Raw genomic sequence first — 17,473 nt, forward strand, 5'->3', positions numbered from 1 at the left:
GCTGTGACTGCTACATTTGTGGTCGCTGAAGTCAGTGTTTGAGTGAGCGGAATATCAGTCACCAACGAAGGAGCAAAGTCGGTTTCAGAGAAGACCGTCGGATCGTAAGGCCAAATTCCGCACTTTTTGAAGCCATTTACAGCTGTTGCCATGGTAGATGTTTCTATGAATGCCTTTCCAAAAATTTCTGCAACTTGCCGCATTGTTACAACCATCCCTGGATTGCTGCGAAGCCAGGTCGTAATTTGCCGATCGTAATAATTGCTCAACGGTCTCATATAAACAACATCGGCGACCTTAAGACGATGAGTTGTATGTGGGGGGAAACATAAAATAATTACCCCATTGGCTCGAGCTTCATCTATTAAATCGATGTTTTTTGTATGGGTGCTATGGCCATCCAATAATAGCAAAACAGGTCGATCTACTGTGGCCCCACTAAATTTCACAAACTGTTTAAACCATCCAAGAAACAACTCCGTGGTCATCCAGCCTGAGTCACTAACAACTCCCCATGCTCCAGGGGCAGCATTAAGCATTAACTGTGGATCCATCCTCTTCCTGGGAAACACCATCATAGGGGGCATGTATTGTCCACTGGCGCTGAAGCATATCTCTACTGTGATTGTAGTACCTCTTTCTGCAGAAGTTAATGCCCCTACTTGTTTTCGGCCTCGTTTTGCTATAATTTTGGATTTAGTCTTTGGTACATCTGAAACACCAGTTTCGTCGCAGTTATAAATGCGGTCTGGTGTAAGATGGTGTTCGTCATAGATATTGCCCAAAAAATTAAAAAATTGATCAACAACTATTCTGTTGAACCCGGCAGCACGTGCAGCAGAAGTGCTTTCGGGTTTTCTTATTGACAAGTCTGGGTGTCTGTTCAAAAACCGTTGAAACCAATCTTTGCCGGCTTCTTGTTTTTGAACGTTAAAAGGATGGACTTTATTATTTTTTACTGCTAAATTGTACGCTAATGCTCTCAAGTCTTTGGCTGTAAGTCCGTAAAGTCTAGTCTCCATGTCCAATATATAGCCACAAAGCTCGTCCTCTTCTTTTTCTGTGAAAACAGGTTGCTTAGGTCCTAATGAAACCTTTACTTTAATACTTTTAGATGGAGATAGGGCCAAGTTCTCCCGAGCTTTTTTTACTTTTCTTTCTAGAGTAGTCTGAGGAACTGAAAATGTCTTTGCTGCTAGCATATACCCCATTTTCTCTTCTAAAACAGCTTTAACAGCTTTTTCCATGCTCTCTTCCGGCCACTCGCCTCTATTTGTCTTTCTCTTGTATGTTTTCACCATGCTAAAACAAACAAGTCCGCCTATGCATTACACAGCCAAGCCACATGCATATATACAATCACAAACATACATATAGAGCGAGAGATACATTAACATTAATCAACACAAAAGCTCGAACCGTAATAAAAACTTAGAGCGGGCAAGACGGGGAACACATACCCCATCTTGCCCTCATGGGTCTTGATGTATTTAAAAAAGAAAACAAAATAAACAACACACAAGACAGAAATAAACCAGTTTTTACCTGTTAGCGTAATATTCGGCGCATGCGGATAAACTCTTATCTCATTTACACTACTATTACTTGTATATTAAACACGTACTAAACGAATTGAGAAAATAAGAAGAAAACTTGGCGAAATCACTTTTGTTTCGATAACCTAAAAAATACGTGTCGCACGAATCACATACGAGAGTGCACTGGAAGCCGTCGTGGTGCCACATCGTCTGTGCGAGTTTGAACGTGTTCGCGCGACTAGAAGGTTATAATAGACCGGGTGCCCCGTCTTGCCCGCCACCCCATCTTGCCCGTATCTCCCCTACATACATCTCGAGTGAGAAAGCACAGGAATCTGAAAACAGCTAAGATGAACAAAATAGAGAAAGAAAAAGAGCACAGCGTCTCGGAGGCTTCCGAAGACTGTGAAGAAATGCTTTTTCAAATGCGTAATTATTTACAAAGAAAATTGTCTTCACCATCAGTTTAACTTTATTAAAGTATGCTTTCCGAAAACAATTCACGAGTCACTAAAAAACAACCTAAATCGCTTTGACTTTGCCCATAGAATTTGAAGAGTTTTCTTGATTTTTCAAGGATTCCAGTTTCAGATACTGATTTGATGACCATGGGATCACCTGGGAAGTATATACCTTTTCAAACGAGAGAGAGAAAAAAAAGAATTTTCCAGGTTGGTCTATGCGTGTTTGAGTTTACAGGGGACATATATAAAAAGATTCTGACGAATTGAAAACTTCCTTTTTGAAGTCGGTTAAAAAAAGAAAAATTCTTAATGCGCATAACATTTTATACGATTGGCACTAAAAACTGATCTTCCTCTACAGGATTTATTTGTGCGTTAATCTAGTTAGAGCCATTTAAATATCAATAATTTTCCTAACTATTTTACATTTCACAATAATACGTGTCACGTAACTCATGAAAAAAATCACGTTTCTCTTTACTACGCCCCGTTATAGATCAACACCACACTAGAAACAGAGTATCTACTGTGATGTTGTATATATAAAGCTGAAAATACTACTAGAGCAATGATACAAAATGAATTTCCTGTTTGCTTCAGAGGAGTCTTTATTCAAAAATTACGATATGACTACGAATGATTAATGCAGGGGAAATAGTTAGGGAGGAGGGTACTCCCCCAAAGGAAGAGCCCCCCTAAAAAGGAAAAAATACCCCTCAAATCACCCTCCCTCGCCCATAAGAGGGCGCCCCTGACTAATATTAATGTTTTATAGTACTTTCAATAACACTGAGTAAAGAAAGTACCTTTGTTTTATGGGGGCACTTTCTTTAACAATGGATTTTATATTTAATCGTTTGATATTGAAATTGAATGCAGTTTATTATTTTTGGCCCATAACTTTTTTCTAAAGAACAAATATGGTGAAGCAAAGGTTTGGGTCTTAAGTTAGATCCCTTCTATGCATTAAATAAAAAAAAAACCCATAAAAATCGTTTCTTTAAGTGAGACGCTATGAGTTTACAAACAACAAAGCGCGAGTATGAAATTTACTTTATAATTCCAGTACAAAAATTAACTAAACTAAACACCTAATTATAAAATAAACACTGATTTTACTTACTATACGATGAATTATTTTAATACCTAACTAATTATATACGATCTCTTAATTTTTTATAATCTTTTGAAGTCGGTTCCTCCTATAAACTACTACATAACGTAACTGACAACCCACCTGAGTTGAACACTAATTTAACTAAACGCGAAATTAGTCTTTAAATCTATCCTCTCCCTCGATTTCTCCAGGATCCCTTATACCCAGACTAGAAGACCGTTAGACGACAGGGAGAAGTAAAAAATAATTTTTCAAACAGAAATTGTTCTCTGAAAATCTGTTTTCCGTTTCAAACAGAAAAATGATTTTCCTAATCTGTACAGGCTTCTTCTAGTAATCGTGGAGCATAGTACATGAAAATATTCTAACTAAGTCTGTAAATTAATATTACCCTAACTGTAAATTAAGCTGACGGCGTCATGAAATATTAAATCTAGAATATTAGTCAAACTTCAGAAATCGGACGCCAGTTACGATATATTTATTAAGGAACATAAATTTAATCTTCGGATGGAGCGGCGGGGGGATTTTTGTCTTAAATTCACCTTGAATTTTACACTAAATATATTTCAAAACTGAAATATTAAAAAAAAAACTTTGATGACAAATGAAGTTTTTTATTAGCAAAAAAAATTATAAATCAATTCATTAATTCAACTATTTTCGTAGCAAAATGCATTTAATTTACTGATTTGCTACATGAGTAAGAAATACATTAGCAAGACAAAATTACAATTAATAGGCGGCGCCGTGAAAATCAAACCCGATGCGATATAGTCCTGGCCCCACAATGTAGTCCCGTAAAAATTTTTAGGTCCAGAGATTTTCTCTTTAGAATCTTGATCTGTTGGTGTTCTAATGTGAGAATATCTTGGGTAGACATGTTGAATCCTGCGCGAAATAATTTTACAGGCCATCAAAGATAGCGGCCATTTTGGTTCACTTGCTCATTACGTTTTTCGCAAGTGCGTACCTATAAATTTTATTTTTAGTTTTGAACTGCTGTTTTTGGAGTTAAGGAAGTCAATTAATGTATTAATTATGTCATAAAAGCCGCTCTAGCTGTTTCCACAATTTTACGTGGAGATATCTCCGACATTTGTTGTTGAATATTCTGGTTACTAAAAAGGGTACAAAAATTAATAAATAATTTAAAATGCTCATTTTAAACTCCTGTTTATCACATACATGTTTCTTCAACAGCACAATAAACGAAAAATACAAGATTAGTACTTTTAAAAAAGGTTACGATCTGTTTTTGCATTGCATGTTATTGCACTACGACGGACGTCTGTATCATTTGATGCCGCAGTCACTCTTTTTGAGCAATTTTTATCAGCCCAGTCTATGTGTGGAAAAATTCGTAGATCTGTATCTTCTCTTGAGTTGAACATGAACATATGACTGTTTCTGGAACGCCTGGGGCTTAGAGCTCCTAAATTCCCTGTATAATAAGTCTAGTAGAAAGTTTAAAAATTAAAAACGGCTAAAAATTTTAAAAATTAAAAAATAAAAGGAAATGAGTGGATAATTCTAATTAAGCTCTTCAATGATGTGTCTCAAATCTCCTATGAAAAGTATTGCAGATTGCTTCTTCATTAACTGTTAAACCACTAGCAATAGCTGAAAATGTAGCATTTTTGGACATTTCTTCTATTTCCTTGCGTGCTAGTTACTGTAAATTTTCCTTATTTGATACTGAAGACCAGAATTTTTCTACCTGCATCGGTACTACTGTTTTTCTGTCAATTACAGCAATGTTTGTTCTGCCCTTAGTTGATTCTCTTTTCATCTTTTCGGATTATTTCACAACATGCTGCAAATAACTATCGAACACAGGATGAAGTTCATGAAAAGAGCATACAGGAATGAATCCATGCAGAACATTGCTGATAACTTCGCCAAAAATTTTCTTTATTTAGCGGACTTGTGGCATGAAATATATAACGAAGGCAGTTTTTGTTGGGGATATTTTGCTAAATAAAAAATGTTCTGGGAACGGATATTTCTGCAATCTAGCTTGGTAGGTGAATCACCATCACCAGGGCGTGCACGGGGGGGGGAGAGAGAAGAGAAAACTGTTGGCCCGGGCTTGAGCCTGAAGGGGGCCTATTATTTTTAAAAACTAGGGATGAAATATGTGCTTAAACAATATGGAAGGGCGGGTCGAAACATTTGTGGGCATTTGTGAAGGGCCCCAAATTTTCTGTGCACGCCCCTGACCATCACATAATGTGTTCGTTGGAAAGAAGTCATGAGCTAAAATATTTTTAAAGCATTCTCCCCTTTCTTTCGCTATTTCCATGTCTCTGTACCCTTGTTAAAGTTGATTCTTTACCATTAGCTTAGAAGTGATATTTTATGAAGAACTGTGTGCCTCAAAGCATGGTAGGTTGACTTTGGAAAGTAAATCAGACAATTTTTGAAACAAAATGTATCCAGTCTAAACTGGCGGTACGGTTCTGATCAATGATTCATGATACTGAGAAGGCGAATCCTGACACTACCATTCACAAGTTGTTTAGAGAGAAAGTTGTAAAGTTGCTCTGTTTCAGAAATGTCATAGGGATTTACATGTTGATAGATAAAATCAACAAGTCTTTTGATATTTTCATCAAAATACTGGCTACGATTTCCTATAAAAATAAGGATGCGGGACACTCTCACAGTGAGCCATTAAATGAGAACTAGTAAGACCACGAAACACATTGCATATCATTAAAATTTCATAATACTCTAAATGCCACTCCGGCAACTTTTTCTCGTCTGCCCTGCAAATTCTCCGGCACTTTTCTGTGACCGTTGAATCGTTTGTTCCAATTTCATCTCTGGCTTCACAGCATTGAATTTTAACAACAAATTTACCTTGAATGAATTTTTCTTACAGGTAGGGACACTCATTTTCTAGCGCCCTTATCCTCTCTACGTACCATGTTTCATATAGTAAATAAATGATGCAATCAAATACACGAAAGACTGGAAACAGTAATTCAACAGTTTGAACGTATGATTTGTAATTTTCTTCGCGATCAGCAATAATCAAGTGTTTTACAAGTGATACCAGTGAACGAAACACTTCCCAACCCTTGCAAAGTTCTGATTTGTCACTACATCCTTTAACAAAAACTCAATCTCTGTTTTCAAGCTTTCAATATTTGTGCGTAGCGATTGAATCATTATTTGACTTTTTTCCTCATATTTTGAGCCAAGAGCATCCTGAACCGTCTTTGCTTGCTTAGCAGAACTTCTCTTTTAGTCTAAAATCAACTTCTTATAATGATTTTCTCAAGATTCTCAATGATTTTCTGCAGTCTTCACAGCTTCTTGTGAGCTAAAAGCAGCAGCAAGTACTTTTAGAGATAAGTGACTAAAAAAAAAAAACCAACAAAAGTGCATTCTTTCTTTAGGAAGCACAGAAAAGAATCCTTTCATTATACGTTGTTACGAGAAATAGTTTTGTTTCATTAATAAAAACCAATGCATTTTCTTCTACATTGAGCATTGAGCATCAACTCTTTTATTTCTGAATGAATAAATCCATGCCCGGCATTTAATAGAGTTTTTAATATTTCATTTGCCTTTTTAAACAGTTCAAATTTTGAGGATAGATGTTGCACAGACTGTGTATTGGTTTCTCGCTCATACTTTCGAATATAAGAACTTATACAGCTTGGATTTGCATATGAATTCGCAGCAGAAAACATTCATATCGCTGTTAAGATCTGCTACTCTGTCAAAAACTTCGTCTTCATTTGGACCTCCTTCAGCACTTTCTGATTTTTCTAAAACATTGTTTTCACTTTCAAAATAACTTGTCTGGGCATTTTTTTCTACCATTTTTTTAGCGTTTTTCCTCTCGTGTATTTCTTATAGCACTAGTTGCTGCAATGACACACTACATTTTCTTGCCGCGTTTTTCAATATTGCGTCTTTGCGTATTTCAGCAGCTTCCCGAACTTGTTTTTGTCGAAGAACATAATTTTTCTCTTGATTCCTTTTTACAAACTACATATTCGTTTGTTAAAACTGTCTTCAAGATGTCTTCAATTGCCTACCAAAACTTTCTGAACTCTGTTTAGAAATATCAGCCATTGCTAAAATAGTTATTGTCACAGAAAAACATGAAACAAAAAGTTTGTGGAACTGTGGAATATTTTTACTCGAAAACAATTACTTTGATAGCAGACGATAAATAACCTTGAACGGCGTGGAGCGACGGGGGGGGGGGGGAATCCCTATAGCTACCGGTTTTAACATGAATGCAAATTTTAATACAGTAGCTTATGCATATGAAAGGGCTGTTTTGATCAAAAAATCTCCTTCATAATGTATTTTTGATCAAAAAATCCCCTTCGTAAGGTATTTTTTATCAAAAAATCTCCTTCAGAAGGTGTTTTCAATCGAAAAAACCCATTCAGAAGGTATTTTTGATCGAAAAAAACCCATTCAGAAGGTTTTTTCATCAAAAAAACCCCCCTTCAGAAGGTATTTTTGACCAAAAAAACACCCCCTACAGAAGATATTGCTTGCTGCGCTGGTGACCTTGAAAAATATTGATTTACACAAAAGGTTTTACACTTTGAAATCGTTTGGTTTCATTAAGAGTTATTGATTTTTGTACACTTTTAAGTAACTAGAATGTTAAACAAAAAACGTCAGAGATACCTCACGTAAAAATTGTGGAAAAAGTCAGAGCGGTTTTTATGACATAACTATTACATTAATTGACTTTCTAAGGCCCAAAAAATTTCAGTTCAAAACTAAAAATAAAATTTATAGGTACGCACGTTGCGAAAAAACGTAATGAGCAATGTGAACCAAAATGGCCGCTATCTTTGATGGCCTGTAAAATTTATTTCGCGCAGGATTCAACATTTCTACCCAAGATATTCTCACATTAGAACACCTACAGATCAAGATTCTAAAGAGAAAATCTCTGGACCTAAAAATTTTTACGGGCATACATTGTGGGGCCTGGAATAATATACGTATTATTCAAAACAAGATACCTCCGTCGAAAAAATGCACCGTTCACGCCAAAACCACGTGACCTCCTGTGACGTATCGCGCAGTGACGAAAGCTGGTCTAGTAGTCACAACGTGTGAAATTTAAAGCTTCTTAGGTTTACTCCGAGACCCCTCAACAGATCCAGACAAAATTAACATGGGACCATCTGGGAAGCATACCCTTCCAAACAAAAAAAGAATTTTTTAAATCGGTCCAGTATTCTTGAAGTAATACGAAAACACACATAAAAAACCGCAAGCCGAAATCATAACCTCCTTTTTTGAAGTCGGTTAAAAAATAGTGGCGAAACTAATTCAATCCTTCTTTTTTAATCCTCTGACTTTAAAGAGGGCATAATTATTCCAGTAGCAAACAAAATCTGTTTATGTATGAAGTTTGACCACAAAAGACGGCACGTGGACTGCAAGCGGAAATAGAACACTTCATTTTGAAATCGGTAGGATCAGTGAGAGCACACAAGCGGAATAGGGATCCTTGGCCAATACGCGTTGGCAGCGATATTCCGGGGTTGCGAATTTATACACTTGGAGATTCTTTCCAACGTACAATTGGGGAGTTCCCTTTGCTTTTGATTTCTTTGTTTTAGTTTTTGAGGAGCGCGAATTATTAATTAATGACTGTTATTACAACTAATCTTTAATTTATTAGGACATCCAGAGCAATCCCTGAAAAACTTTAAACTTGTTTAATTTATAAAAGTGAGGGTTTTTGATAGAGATAATAGTTTCGTGAAAGTGGGGGGTGGAGGGAGGGCAGGGCCTTTCCCAAGCATTGATTTTCGCTCTAAGGTCTCAGATCTTAGGGGCCTTAAAATCCTGTTTATAAAAGCACTTTCTATGTTGTGATTGATTACAATTCTCAATTTGGTGTCAATTTGTTACCAAATAGGAACATACGGGTCAAATTTGCACGTTGTTATCCATCGATGAAATTTATGTTTGTTTCTTTTTACTTACATTAACACTTTTACATTTTTTAAGTATTTTATCGCTTCATATTTTAGTAAATACATTTGTTTGTTTTATGTCTGGTCTCGTATGGAACTTCTCGCACACTATCAAGGTTTCAATTGAGCAGTCACCCAAAACTTTTTACTTGTAGAAAACCATGCAACTTTAAGACTTATACAGAATTTCTCGTAATGTGCAAAATAGTGCTTAAATAAGGTTTAGAAAGCTTTAAACCTGTGAGTTCCTGTTTCGCGGAGTGCACTTGCGCTAAATGCAAAACAAATAAATTTTTAACTCTTAAAAATCTCCTTTTGTATGACCATGCACAATGTTAAGGTGTGTCCATGTGGGGAGAGGGGGGGGGGGGGCAATATTTAGATGCAAGATTTTTTGGGAGGCTTCAATATTTTCTTTATCTAGAGCCACGTGAGGTCAAAATCGAATACTGATCTTACAGTGCTGGCCAAATTATTAGACTAAGACTGTTTTAAAGCAAATTCTTTATTTGATTACATAACTTTAGATACATTAACGCATAGTGAAATGATTATCTAATATTTAATATGCATTCCCTTGTTCTTCGTGAGCATTTTAAATCTTTTTGGCATATTTTTCACAAGGTTTACGCCATTTCTTTACTTTTTAAAAACAGAGGTAAAAAATTGTTTTAAAAAAAAAGAGGTAAAAACTCACTATTATATATACTCACATACACATACTCACTAATTACCTAAAACTAACTTTAAATATAACAGAACACACTAATAAAAGGAACTAGTGAACTGTTTAAGATGATTGAGATTATGTTCCTGGTAGGTAGATAAACAAAGAACATAAACAAAGCAGACAGTGCTGCCACCTGCAAACATTAAATTACGCTAAAATAACATAATAATCAGTGTACAGTATGTACTGTACTCTAACCAGTAAAATAAATAGTATTTTAATACAAATAGTGTACAAAAAACAAACAAACTCTTTAGTCTAATAATTTGGCCAGCACTGTACTACTTTCAATAAAGTGAAGAAAAACTATTTCTTTTAAGTGAAGAAAAATATTTCTTTTAAGTAAAGAAAAATATTTCTTTTGAAACAACATATGTTCTTTACCTCTAGCGGCACTGTTTTGCAGTTGGGTTTTTGAACAGTTTGGAAAAGCGTCCTTCTTCTCCATCTTACGCAGTGGACGCAAAGCCACACAGAGCACCGCTGAATGACTCAGATGGTTCTGCATAGTGTAATGTGGTGGCATAGTGAAACATATACGCATTTTATTCACATTTTATTCCAGTTAAATTGCTGTGAAAGTCCCTAATTACCGTTTTAATTTAGATACTTTTAATAAGCTCAGCCCTTCTAAAGTTTTACATTCTTAGTCCTTACTTACACTGCTGGGTTAAAAAAAATTGCATCACCCTCGCATTTTCACAACAATGTGATTATGTGAGAAGTTTTGGTCGACCGGTTAACGATGAATATATGTGAAATTCTGCAAAACTTATGAAATAAACAATTAACAGCAGGAATCCGATAATTGTTTACGTAGATAGGGGGGGCCAAGGCAAACTGCTGACCCCCATGCTCATTTTTCCATTTCTGAACCTGCGTGTGAGTTTTAGAGAAAAAGAATTTACTTAAGGCCATGTCCAATTTAAGTCTAATGGCAGTATAAAGGTTTTTAAATTGTTACTTACCAGTTTTACCTATGCAAGAGCAGAATCATCCCGGAAAATACGTTTGGAACTGAAGTAAAGTGATTCCAGATAGTAGGATGCAATTGCCAATATACACCTAAGCGTTTACTGTTCCTTGCACAATGTGAAGCGTACCAACTCCGTGATCAGAAATACATACCCAATACGGGATGCTTGACTGTGTGTTGAATGCAGTCGGGATGATATTCCTCTCCTTTGCGGCGCGGGTGATGCAATTTTTTTTACCACCACTGTAGTTTGCTGATTCTTCTGTAAAATGACCCCCTGAATCCAAATATGAACATCGTTTTCCCCATCACCCATCACTTTCTGGAGATAGTGCACCCATTTTTTTTACTATCCCCACCTCCTAAAATATTTTTTAAATCTTCAAAAACATTTTTTTAAAAATATTTTTTCACAATTTTTTCACGTACTTTTCGTGTAAAACCAGAATCAGTATTACTCCTATGACACTCTAGTACAAAAAAAGCTTCATGTCGCAAATAGGTCCAGTCGAACCTCCATATATCGAACTTCCATATGTCAAAATTTTCTATGTATCGAAATCCCAGTAAATTTCTATGTTCATTACATATAAAAATTGTTTCTATGTATCGAAAAAATCTCTATATATCGATTTTTTTTTCGGAGACATTCATAGATTTTTTTTTTCACTTTTGACTGTTTGTCTTATGAAAACTAAAGGTTGCGGAGAGAAAATTACGTTCACTAAAGGTTGCTACGAAACTCATAAGGAATCTGGGGTTGAGGGGTGTGTAGATAGGTTGTTGTTCCGTTCTGGAGTTCTTAAATTCCCTCAAGTTTATTTCAAATCTTAATTTTAACTAGTAGCACTGTAAAACCAGTTTCAAGTTATCCCTTTTGTCCTGTTGATTCTCATTCCTAGTCTTTTTAGCTTCAGTAAAAATCATTCAAGTTAGGTAGAATAATTTTTTACTTTTCTCCGATTACATTGTCAAAACGAAAATCCCCCTAATGTTGCGGATCAAGTTGAATTGCCGAAAAATGAAGACGTATGAAAGCGCAAAAATGTAATTTCGATTATTTTTTTAATTATTAATTGTCATTTAATCCGATGCTCGTATAAATTAGAAAATACGGTTTAATTCACGAAAATTAGCTTTAATTTTAATGTTTTAGGAGATTTTTTGTGATAAAATAAAATCGTTTCCATATATCGAAATTTCTATGTATCGAATTCTTTTCCGGCAATTTGCCACTTCGATTATATATAGGTCCGACTGTAGTTTTAAACAAATCTTGGAAGCATCATCAGTTGCATACGAGTCGCATCGCAGAACTTCAGTAAAGAACCTTCCCGTATTATTCATATTTATTCAAATTACGTTCGCATTTAAAATTAAAATTTAAATTAAAAAGTATGCTTATAATATGGTATTAAAGTATATTTCTGGGGGTGCAATGTCTCCGTTGTTTCCAAACCCTCCACCAAAATAGTGAAAATTCTTTACTTTTAAGATTTGATAAGCAAAACATTTTTTCCAATATCCATTTTACTCGTGATCTGTCAAAAGAAGTTTCTCTATTGCGTGGAAGCCACACTTTTGTACATCAATCTTGAGCTTCTCAATTATAACAAAATATTTTAACAAGCAATATACCGTGCTTTCCTGTAAATTATTAATTTAAATAAAATAATAGTTTAAAAAACTAAAAAAAACACGCTTTCGTAGCAAAATGAACTAAAAAGTGAAAAATAATCTTTGAATGATAGTAGTTGACCAATCACTTAATTTTAATGTAATACAAAAAAGCGTGGGGTGCTGTCTATTTACATTTTTGCTTGGACAACAAATGGAAGAAATTCAAGACAACTGATAAGAAGCCCCCCACGTTTTTTGGCGAAACACGGAACTTTGCTGTGGTAACCCTAGCTCCGCAACAATGAAAAATCTGATCCAAAATGGCTAAACTTAGGTTAACCTAGTGATATTAAAAACAACAACAGCAACAAAATACATGTCTGACTCTTAATGGAGAAAATATTGTTTGCTGCACGTCTTGAAATGAATTATAGAGCTGCCTTGTGCAGAACAGATGTCTGCTCTTCCCTCGAATGACATGTTTACTCGGCAAATAACGTACATAACTGGGGGGGGGGGGATTCGGCGTAAGGGGGTAGGAGGTAACGATAAGAAACATATTTGATTTAGATTTTCTGCTATGAACTCGGAAGGTATCTGGAAGGTGTATGCTTTGGCGTATGTGCGAAAAAGTCCTATTTATAATTGATTCTGCGTAAATGTTACATAACGATAAGAAACATTTGATTTAGATTTTCAGCTATGAACTTGGTCCCGAAGATGCATGTTTCCGCGTACGTAGGGGAGAGTGGCCAAAAGCGCCTAAGTCGTCCAAAGCTGGTAGGCCTTTGTATGCCCCCTCCCCCCCCATGGTGCGTAAGCGGCGATGCATACGTACATGGTGCTTACCCGAACACCCCCGAGTTTTAATCAGCCCCAACGAAGCAGCAGTGATGCGGCATGGCGTAACCAGGTTTAAAATTAAAAAAATTATACATTTCTAATTATTTAATTATTTAAATAAAAAAGGTTTCTTCTGGCAAAGCGGGTATAGGATTTAATCATATATTTATTTATAATTTCTTGACACATGTGCTGACTTAGATTTTCCATTTCAAAAAGATAACTATAACTCTAAAAAGTTATTTTTTAGGAGGGCAACTAATTAGTCTTTTAATTTAATCAGTTATTTTTTTATGTTTTATAAAAAAAATGTGCTGACTTTAAATTAGATAAGTACAACTTTTTTATATATATTTTTAAAATGACATGTAGCTAGTCAACTATTTTAATCATTTATAACTTCATATTTGATTGGCAAATGTACCAAATCACAATTAATCAAGCTTACCCGCTTTGGGCCCTCTGGTAGGGCAAAACGGGTTTTTCCAGTGTTTGTAATGTTCGATAATAAATAAATATTGGGTTTGAAATTAATATAACAATCACTTTTTATTTTGAAGTTCAAAAACCCTGCTAGGAAATAAAACCGAAATTTTTGTGATGAGAATTCAAAAAATACAATTTTGCGCTTTTCGAAAACCTACCCGCTTTGGGCCACCCTCCCCTATATGTACATGTTTATCTTCATGAAAAAGAACAAAACATTAAGTAAGGGAAGGTGGGGCAAAGTGAAATGGTGAAATATTTACTCTGTTTTTATCGCCACACATCTGGTAATATTTTAACTGTATAGTAACACAGGATATTCCAGCCAGGAAAAAATTGCCTGTGAAAATCAAAGAATATGACAATACAAGCAATTTTCAAAAACTAATACTGTCTGACAATCGAATACATGGAAAGGCTAATATCCAGTTTATAGGCGGAAATGGACGTATCTATTAGTTTATAAGGGTGCTAGTTGGTTTGTTACAGATGTGCACTTTTGCCTCTCTATTATTTAGCCTTAGTTTTGTAAAAATGAAAATTTGCTCTCAGCAACAATTTTTAATCTAACGTATATTCGATATATATTCTCACGGCAAAAAATAATTGATTTATTTATTCACAACAAAGTTTTGAGCTTACCATTTTGCTTTTACGTTCCTGAACGAAATGAAAATATTTTCTTTTCTTTTTGTTGTTCCCATAGTAAGTTTTGTTTTCCCTTATTTTATTTTAGAGAACGCAATAAATGAATAAGGCACTAGTGATATTACAAAACTTGTGCATCAAAATCCCATCGTTATTTTCCCTTCTCCCCTGCTAGATTCATTCAGATGGAATCGCCTTTACATGGCAGATTGCCAAATTACATGCAATCCGCGGTTAAACAGATGTGTATATTGCAATGGTAACTCAAAATTCATTTCTGTTATTATTGAATGATAAAGTTCTTGTTGTTAACATTTTAATTATTAATTCAGACCTACTAATACTTGGTTCAGTATTTATTTTGTCATTATTAAGCTTATTTGTATTTCAAATATGTTTTGCAATTAGTCAAGGACATATGGGGCAAAGCGAAATAGTTCATTTCGTTTACTCATTCAATTATTTACTAAATTACTTATGTATTGATTTATTAATTAACTTATTTACATTCATTCATTTAATAATTCACTTATTTATTCATTGATTCGTTAATTTTCTTATTCCTTCCATATTTTATTCCTTCATTTATTTTTCCTCACATATTAATTAATTAATTTAACAGTTTATTGTTTCATTGTCTTTTCATTTATTCTTTCTTTCCTTTATATACTCATTTGTTTGATCAAAAATATTGTTTGCAATCGAATAGAAAAGATTTCATTAGAAAATATTTCATTTTTCACTTATGCTCTATGAAAAAAAGAGTGACATTTTCCCACCTTTTTTCGAAAGCACAAATTCCAAGCAAAAATTAAAAATAACGTTTCAATGCAAGTTCTATTATAAAATAGATTCTTCTTTCTTTATGTGTTGTAATTTTCAAAAAAAAAAAAAAAAAATCTAATTTTTTCGTTTGAAAAATGTTAAGCCATCTTAACTATTCCAGTTTGCCCCACATTTCCATATATAGGGGAAAAAATACAAAACCAGTATTTATAAATTATAATTTTCCTCAAAAGAAACGTTTCGCAAGATTGTTTAAATTAAGAAAATACGATCGAGAATTTGAGTTTAAAAAATCGTGAATATTTTACGATTTTCCCTGACATTTCACTTATATTTCAGGATATAAAATTAAGCATGATACTTACTTGCCACGAACACATGAAGTACCTTGACTAAATGTAAAACAGTTATTTCCCAACTTTCAGTTTAGAAAAAAAAAACTTTCTTACGGAGACGTTTCATACTACCGTTGAAATGTGACTTTAAGCAGGTGTTCAAAGTGAAGGAATACTTAAAAATAGTCTCCTCAGAGTGCGTGTAGTGTGAATGCAGTGTTGCCAGACGGTCAAATCCTGATTTCCCCAATTCTCTTCCAACTTTTCCCCCAAAAGCGATGTTTTCTACCAAAATTCCTTAAATGCAAAAATTATCCACTAATATTTTCATAAAATGAATCGACTTCCTCTAATATTTTTGCTTCTTGATTTTTTTTTCCCAAATAGCAAAATTTTCTTATAAAATTCCCCAACTTTTTCTTCTTCACATTTTTGCTTTTTTTTTGTCTTCTTTATCTTTATCTTTACTAATAATAAAGCTGAAAGTCTATCTGTCTGGATATCTCTCTGTCCGGATCTCTTTCTGTCTGTCAGGATCTCTAACGCGCATATAGCGTCAAGACCGTTCGGCTGATTTTCATGAAATTTGGCAAAGAATTAGTTTGTAGCATGGGGGTGTGCACCTTCAAGCGATTTTTTGAAAATTTGATTTTGTTCTTTTTCTATTCAAATTTTAAGAACATTTTCCCGAGCAAAATTATCATAAGATGGACGAGTAAATTACCAAGTTACCATAACGTGGAAACGTAACGTGGGCAATCCTATTGGGGAGAAATTCATCATGCATTATTTGTAAATATACAGGGGGACCAAAAGACCTTTTAATTTTCTACTACCGGCGAAGCCGTGCGAGTGCCACTAGTCATAAATACAAGCGCCTGAACGAGAGATAAGAAATAACCATTTTTTTTTCTACTCGCATTTACTACTCTGCTTCTGTATGTACATTTGAACTATGATTTTTGTATATATTTATATCCAGGAACACTCTTCATCACACTTATTTTGACCTGTTTCACGTATCAACTACTTATTCACGTAGAACATTAATGCGAATTCCATAGCATAATATTCCACATAAAGCGAAATGCGAATTTCATAAAGTTGAGCAAAGCTAACCCAACGCTGTTAGATACATTGTTCCTACTACTTCTTGACGCAAATTTAAATACGAAAAAAAAAAAAAAATCTTTTTTCCCCGAGGTTTTTTTCCCCCCCAGGTTTTCCCCAAGGAAAAAATTTTTCCCCAAAGAATTCCCCTCAAAACCCGTTTCCACAAAATTTCCCCAGAGAGCAACAGATTTCCCCAAAATGGGGAAATTTCCCCCAATCTGGCAACACTGTGTGAATGTATAATGCATTGAACTCTGCATCGAAACTTACTATGTTTGGAAAAATTCTCATTCTCTAGTCAATGCTTTTTCCAGCACTTCATTTTTTCCTCATATTTAGAAGTAATTTTTATAATTTTCTTCTCCGGGCAATTCTTTTCTGCCACTCTTTTTGTTTCAAGGCTTCTAATTAGTTGTCTCCCCCCAAGCTGGGAGTCACGGGATTGACTTGTAGTTCAGTGATTAATTAGTTTTCGTCTCTTGTCGTGGATTCCTATTGGTTGACACTTTGGTATAAATACCGGTGTCCACGGTTGACGTTCAGTTCTCTCACTACTTTCTGTATGTGCGTTGAGTTTTTTACAGTAACGAAGAAGCTCCATTTTAGCCTCGAAATAGTATTTTCTTGAGAATTTTCAATTTAACCATGTTAAATAATTTTAACATGTTTTTGTTGCGTAAAAAATAGCAGATTTTAAAACAAATGGTAAAATGTATTAACAGTGAATGCAATAACTGATTTTTTTTTTTTTCAAAAGAGGAGTATTTCCTCAAAAGTTTGAGGGGAGGCGAAGGAAGCCGAAACAGACTGGCATAGACATATAAACATTTCAGAATGTACAT

The 17,473-nt window shown here is 34.7% G+C and overlaps 1 protein-coding gene across 1 annotated transcript in view; it reads right to left on the minus strand.

Annotated features, from left to right (window-relative positions):
• Window positions 1–15,597, minus strand: part of LOC129220296 (putative sodium-dependent multivitamin transporter) — a 70,366-nt gene extending 54,769 nt beyond the window's left edge. The window contains exon 1 of the mRNA XM_054854693.1: window positions 15,549–15,597. The gene's annotated coding sequence lies outside the window, so the exon portion shown is untranslated. The remainder of the gene's footprint in view (window positions 1–15,548) is intronic.
• Window positions 15,598–17,473: the final 1,876 nt, after the last annotated feature.

Source organism: Uloborus diversus, chromosome 4 (genome assembly GCF_026930045.1).
Source record: "Uloborus diversus isolate 005 chromosome 4, Udiv.v.3.1, whole genome shotgun sequence".
Taxonomy (NCBI): Eukaryota; Metazoa; Arthropoda; class Arachnida; order Araneae; family Uloboridae; genus Uloborus; species Uloborus diversus.